Source organism: Oncorhynchus masou, unplaced genomic scaffold, assembly GCF_036934945.1.
Source record: "Oncorhynchus masou masou isolate Uvic2021 unplaced genomic scaffold, UVic_Omas_1.1 unplaced_scaffold_942, whole genome shotgun sequence".
Lineage (NCBI taxonomy): Eukaryota > Metazoa > Chordata > Actinopteri > Salmoniformes > Salmonidae > Oncorhynchus > Oncorhynchus masou.
In genome coordinates, this window is record NW_027015912.1 from 231,465 (window position 1) to 238,964 (window position 7,500).

Below are 7,500 nucleotides of genomic sequence, written 5' to 3' on the forward strand. Positions count from 1 at the left end.
GGCATCATATGAAACAGTACTACGCTACTCAAGTATTCTAAAATGTGGTAGTATCATATGAAACAGTACTACGCTACTCAAGTATTCTAAAATGTGGTAGCATCATATGAAACGGTACTACGCTACTCAAGTATTCTAAAATGTGGTAGTATCATATGAAACAGTACTACGCTATTCAAGTATTCTAAAATGTGGTAGTATCATATGAAACAGTACTACGCTATTCAAGTATTCTAAAATGTTGGGTATCATTAAACGTTTTGGTACTGTGATGTTACCAGTATATCGTGCTACACTAATGTTTTGGGCTTCCTCAGTCATCCTTCATCGGTGCCATCGCCATTGGAGATCTGGTGAAGAGTACCCTGGGACCAAAAGGAATGGTATGCATCACTCAGCAAGTCTGTCAGTGGCATCAATTAATTATTAATACCACATTCCCAATTATGAACAATTATACTAACAAACAAACAAAAAAACGATCCGTAAGTGCATAGCGTGACTTGATAAACTTAACTAGACCAAGGGTATAGTTTGCATGGCTCAAACTCACATTGACTGTCCGTCCCCAAAGCCAACACCCCCTTTGGCCGCCTTTCCTTCCAGTTCTCTGCTGCCAGTGACTGGAACGAATTGCGAAAGTCATCAAGCTGGAGACTTATCTCCCTCACCAGCTTTAAGCATCAGCTGTCAGAGCAGCTTACGTATCACTGCACCTGAACACAGCCCATCTGTAAATAGCCCACCCAACTACCTCATCCCCAAATTGTTATTTATTTATTTTTGCTCTTTTCCACCCCAGTATCTCCACTTGCACCTCATCATCTGCACATCTATCACTCCAGTGTTAATGCTAAATTGTATTTTGTATTATGGCCCATTTATTGCCTTACCTCCCAAATCTTACTACATTTGCACACACTGTACATAGATGTTTCTATTGTGTTATTGACTGTACTTTTGTTTATGTGTAACTCTGTGTTGTTTTGTCGTACTGTGTTGCTTTATCTTGGCGAGGTCGCGGTTGTAAATGAGAACTTGTTCTCAACTGGCCCACCTGGTTAAATAAAAAATTATAAATAAATAACAACCTTGCAGGACAAGATCCTTATTGGAGGTGGCAGGGAGGGAACTGTTACAGTCACCAATGATGGGGCCACCATCCTCAAAGCCATCGGAGTGGACAACCGCTGCCAAAGTGTTGGTTGGTGAGTTTTGATTTTCACCAGTGTTGGCAGTTGATGTTACTCTTCAATAACACGGACCCCAAAGCAAACCAGGGGGAGGAGAATAGGATTTATTCAAAGAGGAATTGTTCATTCTCCACTGACCTCAGTGATTCTCTAAGAGGATTCTCTCCTGTGATTCTCTCCTGTCCTCAGTGATTCTCTCCTGTGATTCTCCCCACAGAACAAGGGGACAGGATGTACTTTATAACCCAGCCCTAGCCTGTGGTTGAGGAATTATAATTCCCTGAAATGAAACTGGGCCCATGGCTAAATAACAAGTATTCTATTTCAGGTTCAATGTATGAACAATTTGGACCAATGAGAACTTGCCATGTAGCTATGAGTCCCGGACTTAAATTCCTCCCTTGTCTCTGGCCCATTGATTAATCCCCTTTATTAAAACACTACTTCCATTGATCGTAATCCCCTATTACATAAAAAACACTATTTCCATTGATCGTTAATCCCCTATTACATAAAAAACACTATTTCCATTGATCGTTAATCCCCTATTACATAAACACTACTATTATTACTCTGACTTTTCGTCCTCTTGTCCTCTTTTTTTTTTTACCTTTATTTTACTAGGCAAGTCAGTTAAGAACAAATTCTTATTTTCAATGACGGCCTGGGAACAGTGGGTTATCTGCCTGTTCAGGGACAGAACGACCGATTTGTACCTTGTCAGCTCGGGGATTTGAACTTGCAACCTTTCGGTTACCAGTCAACGCTCTAACCACTAGGCTACCGTGCCGCCTCTGCATTGTGTATTTCTCTGGTTGGTGAGTGTTGTGTTCACCAGTTGAACTATGTAGATGTCGGGAGATATGAAAGGCCTGCACACTGTATAATGCTGCTCCCCAAGGCAGTGGCCCTCTGCTATGCTGTCTTTCTGGACACTGTTGTTGTCCTCTCTGATCCTTTAGTCCTTCTGTCTTCCAGACAAGTCCTAGACCCTCTCTGATCCTTCTGTCTTCCAGACATGTCCTAGACCCTCTCTGGTCCTTTACTCCTTCTGTCTTCCAGACATGTCCTAGACCCTCTCTGGTCCTTCTGTCTTCCAGACATGTCCTAGACCCTCTCTGATCCTTCTGTCTTCCAGACATGTCCTAGACCCTCTCTGATCCTTCTGTCTTCCAGACATGTCCTAGACCCTCTCTGATCCTTCTGTCTTCCAGACATGTCCTAGACCCTCTCTGATCCTTTACTCCTCCTGTCTTCCAGACATGTCCTAGACCCTCTCTGATCCTTTACTCCTCCTGTCTTCCAGACATGTCCTAGACCCTCTCTGATCCTTTAGTCCTCCTGTCTTCCAGACATGTCCAAGACCCTCTCTGGTCCTTTACTCCTTCTGTCTTCCAGACATGTCCTAGACCCTCTCTGGTCCTTTACTCCTCCTGTCTTCCAGACATGTCCTAGACCCTCTCTGATCCTTCTGTCTTCCAGACATGTCCTAGACCCTCTCTGATCCTTTACTCCTCCTGTCTTCCAGACATGTCCTAGACCCTCTCTGATCCTTTACTCCTTCTGTCTTCCAGACATGTCCTAGACCCTCTCTGGTCCTTTACTCCTCCTGTCTTCCAGACATGTCCTAGACCCTCTCTGATCCTTTAGTCCTCCTGACATGTCCTAGACCCTCTCTGATCCTTTACTCCTCCTGTCTTCCAGACATGTCCTAGACCCTCTCTGATCCTTTACTCCTTCTGTCTTCCAGACATGTCCAAGACCCTCTCTGATCCTTTAGTCCTCCAGACATGTCCTAGACCCTCTCTGGTCCTTTACTCCTTCTGTCTTCCAGACATGTCCTAGACCCTCTCTGATCCTTTACTCCTCCTGTCTTCCAGACATGTCCTAGACCCTCTCTGATCCTTCTGTCTTCCAGACATGTCCAAGACCCTCTCTGGTCCTTTACTCCTTCTGTCTTCCAGACATGTCCTAGACCCTCTCTGATCCTTCTGTCTTCCAGACATGTCCTAGACCCTCTCTGATCCTTCTGTCTTCCAGACATGTCCTAGACCCTCTCTGGTCCTTTACTCCTTCTGTCTTCCAGACATGTCCTAGACCCTCTCTGATCCTTCTGTCTTCCAGACATGTCCTAGACCCTCTCTGGTCCTTTACTCCTTCTGTCTTCCAGACATGTCCTAGACCCTCTCTGATCCTTCTGTCTTCCAGACATGTCCTAGACCCTCTCTGATCCTTTACTCCTCCTGTCTTCCAGACATGTCCTAGACCCTCTCTGGTCCTTTACTCCTTCTGTCTTCCAGACATGTCCTAGACCCTCTCTGATCCTTTACTCCTCCTGTCTTCCAGACATGTCCAAGACCCTCTCTGGTCCTTTACTCCTTCTGTCTTCCAGACATGTCCAAGACCCTCTCTGGTCCTTTACTCCTTCTGTCTTCCAGACATGTCCTAGACCCTCTCTGATCCTTTAGTCCTCCTGTCTTCCAGACATGTCCTAGACCCTCTCTGATCCTTTACTCCTTCTGTCTTCCAGACATGTCCTAGACCCTCTCTGATCCTTTACTCCTCCTGTCTTCCAGACATGTCCAAGACCCAGGATGATGAGGTTGGAGACGGCACCACCTCTGTCACGGTATTGGCTGCTGAACTGCTCAGGGTAAGAGTGGATGATTTACTTAACAACCCTTAATCACCCTCTTCAGCACATCTAGCTAATTCTGTATTTCACATCGCAGTCTGTTGTGAAGAGATTAACTCCTGGGAGTAAAACCATTATCAACACCAGCTGTTGTGCGTTGTCTTGGTAATACTTCCTAAAGTTATCAACGATCAATAAATGCTTGTTTTTGTTTTGTTTCCCGTTGCAAAATGGGTTTTCTACGGTGTACCCAAATGAACACAACCCTGGTGTCTTGTCTTTTAGGAAGCTGAGCTCCTCATCGCCAAGAAGATCCACCCTCAGATCATAATCTCTGGCTGGAGGAAGGCCACCCAGGCAGCCCGCCAGGCTCTGAAGGAGGCTGCTGTGGATCATGGGTAGGCATTCAATGATGAAGAATTTCTGGATGTCAGGTTTAACATAGGTTCTCTATCACACAACTCAGCTAATGTCATGAGATGTTATACGTTTTTTTAATAAGCTCTTACATAGATGAGTAATCACCCATCCAAAACCATAAAAACTAAACACACAACTACACACATTGCTAAGCTGTTAAAAATAACCTCCTGTTTATTCTCCCCCCCCTCCCCTGTTTATTCTCCCCCTCCCCTGTTTATTCCTCCCTCCTGTTTATCCCCCCCCTCCTGTTTATTCCCCCTCCTGTTTATTCCCCCCTCCTGTTTATTCTCCCCCCCCCCCTCCTGTTTATTCTCCCCCTCCTGTTTATTCTCCCCCTCCCTGTTTATTCTCCCCCCTCCTGTTTATTCTCCCCCCTGTTTATTCTCCCCCCTCCTCTTTTATTCTCCCCCCCCCTCCTGTTTATTCTCCCCCCCCCCTCCTGTTTATTCTCCCCCCCCTTTTATTCTCCCCCTCCTGTTTATTCTCCCCCCCCCCTCCTGTTTATTCTCCCCCCTCCTGTTTATTCTCCCCCCCTCCTGTTTATTCTCCCCCTCCTCTCCCCCCCTCCTGTTTATTCTCCCCCCCTCCTGTTTATTCTCCCCCCCCCTCCTGTTTATTCTCTCCCCCTCCTGTTTATTCCCCCCCCCTCCTGTTTATTCTCTCCCCCCCCCTGTTTATTCCTCCCCCCCTCCCTGTTTATTCTCTCCCCTCCCCTCCTGTTTATTCCTCCCCCCCCTCCTGTTTATTCTCCCCCTCCTGTTTATTCTCCCCCCCTCCTGTTTATTCTCCCCCTCCTGTTTATTCTCCCCCCCTCCTGTTTATTCCCCCTCTCCTGTTTATTCTCCCCCCCCCCCCCTCCTGTTTATTCTCCCCCCTCCTGTTTATTCTCCCCCCTCCCTGTTTATTCTCCCCCCTCCTGTTTATTCTCCCCCTCCTGTTTATTCTCCCCCTCCTGTTTATTCTCTTCCCCTCCCCTGTTTTATTCTCTCCTGTTTATTCTCCCCTCTCTCCTGTTTATTCTCCCCTCTCCTCCTGTTTATTCTCCTCCTGTTTATTCTCCCCTCAGTAACGACCAGGTGAAGTTCCAGGAGGACCTCCTGAACATCTCCCGCACCACCCTGTCGTCCAAGCTGCTGACCCACCACAAGGACCACTTTGCCAAGCTGGCCGTGGAGGCCGTGCTCCGCTGAAGAGCTCCGGTAACCTGGAGGCCATCCACGTCATCAAGAAGCTCGGCGGCAGCCTCATCGACTCCTACCTGGACGAAGGTGAGACCACTGGGGAGGCTGATGCATATTCTCTGCCTCAGAAACGGCAGTTGGTCTCATCTGGGTCATATTCATTAGGTACCAAACGGAAGTAAAACTGACTGAAACGGGGAGGGATTACCTGAAGATGACCAATAAGAAGCGTAGTCTGGGGGGTTCACGTTGCTAAACCTTTGCTACGGTGTGACCTAATGAATAGGTCTAAAGAGCTCTAGTCTGACCCAGAGCTGTGTGTGTGTGTGTGGGCTCTTGGAGGATTGAGAAGGTGTAGCAGCTTCACACTGTGCTGTTATTACTGGTTATTAACCTCCTACATGAAATTCAGGTCGACACAGCAAACTGGCTTCATGAGACCGTCATTACAGCCAATGTTGCGTCTGTGCACAAAACTAGTGGAGTGTGTTTTATTTATTTATTTATATATGTGTGTGTGTGTGTGTATATGTATGTATGTGTATATATGTATGTGTGTGTATGTGTATATATACGTATATATACATATACTGCTCAAAAGAAATAAAGGAAACACTAAAATAACATCCTAGATCTGAATGAAATATTCTTATTAAATACAGAAGTGTGATTGACTTGGAGTTCAAATGTGTTGTTTAAGTGTTCCCTTTATTTTTTTGAGCAATATATATGTGTGTGTGTGTGTGTGTATGTGTGTATATATTTATATATATGTATATATAAATATGTGTGTGTGAACATTAATTCTAATAAACCACTTTTAGTTAGAGGACAGATTGTTCTAACATCTACTCTGTGTTGTGTTTTAATGTAGCTTCATGTGTTGGTTGTCTCGGCAGGCTTTCTGCTGGACAAGAAGATTGGTGTGAACCAGCCCAAGAGGCTCGAGAACGTCAACATCCTCATCTCCAACACCGGCATGGACACCGATAAGATCAAGGTTTTGCCTTTCATATGCTGTCAGGGTTACAGACCGTCAGTTCTTCATCAATTCAGGAAGTGAACTGTACACTCCTATTCCAATTCTCCTCCTGGAAAAACAACGAGGAACATGTTTTTTTTGTTGTTGTTTTTAAATTGCAGCTGAGTGAATCAGATTTAAATCCGTCCCTGATATTCTTCCCTGCTATCTCCTATTAGCCTCTTAAGAAGTGTTGTAAAAAAAAAAAAAAAAAGTGTGAAAATTCCCTTGTCAGTTTCTAACCAACCAGCTGTGTGGTCTTGTGTCAGATCTTCGGCTCCAGAGTGCGAGTGGACTCCACGGCCAAGGTGGCGGAGATCGAGATGGCTGAGAAGGAGAAGATGAAGGAGAAGGTGGAACGGATCCTCAAGCACGGGATCAACTGCTTCATCAACAGGTACACACCACACACCCCACACCCCACACCACCACACACACCACACACACCCCACACCACACACGCACACGCACCCACACACCCCACACACACGCACCCACACACCCCACACACACACACCACACACGCACCCACACACACACACACCACACAACACACCCCACGCACCCACACAACACACACCCACACACCACACAACACACCCCACACACCCACCACACACGTACTAAGTACAAGTTCACCTATTCATCAAGGGTTTTTCCAGCGTTGTGAGTAATGTAGTAATCAATAACGATTGATCACCAGACAGCTGATCTACAACTACCCAGAGCAGCTGTTTGCTGCAGCAGGCGTCATGGCCATAGAACACGCGGACTTCTCCGGAGTGGAGCGCCTGGCTCTCGTCACGGGGAGAGATCACGTCCCACCTTCGACCACCCCGAGCTGGTGAAGTTGGGCCACTGCAAGCTGATCGAGGAGGTGATGATCGGCGAGACACTCTGATCCACTTCTCGGGAGTGGCCATGGGTCAGTGTTGATACAACAGCAGGCTGAGTTCGAGATGGTTTATAGTAGGATAATGGCTTGATGGCCAGGAATTTATCCTCTTCGTATTTTCTCCGGATTGTAAGTCCTGACCATCCTTGCCT

At 46.4% G+C, this 7,500-nt stretch overlaps 1 non-coding gene and 2 pseudogenes across 1 annotated transcript; 2 read left to right on the forward strand and 1 right to left on the reverse strand.

Moving 5' to 3' along the window:
• The window catches only part of LOC135538340 (bestrophin-3-like), a 16,864-nt pseudogene extending 16,543 nt beyond the window's left edge, over window positions 1-321 (reverse strand).
• LOC135538337 (T-complex protein 1 subunit beta-like) overlaps window positions 318-7,500 on the forward strand; it is an 8,849-nt pseudogene continuing 1,666 nt past the window's right edge.
• Window positions 5,770-5,909, forward strand: LOC135538349 (small nucleolar RNA SNORA47). Its single transcript, XR_010455409.1, has one exon. It is a non-coding gene; the product is annotated as a small nucleolar RNA SNORA47 (small nucleolar RNA).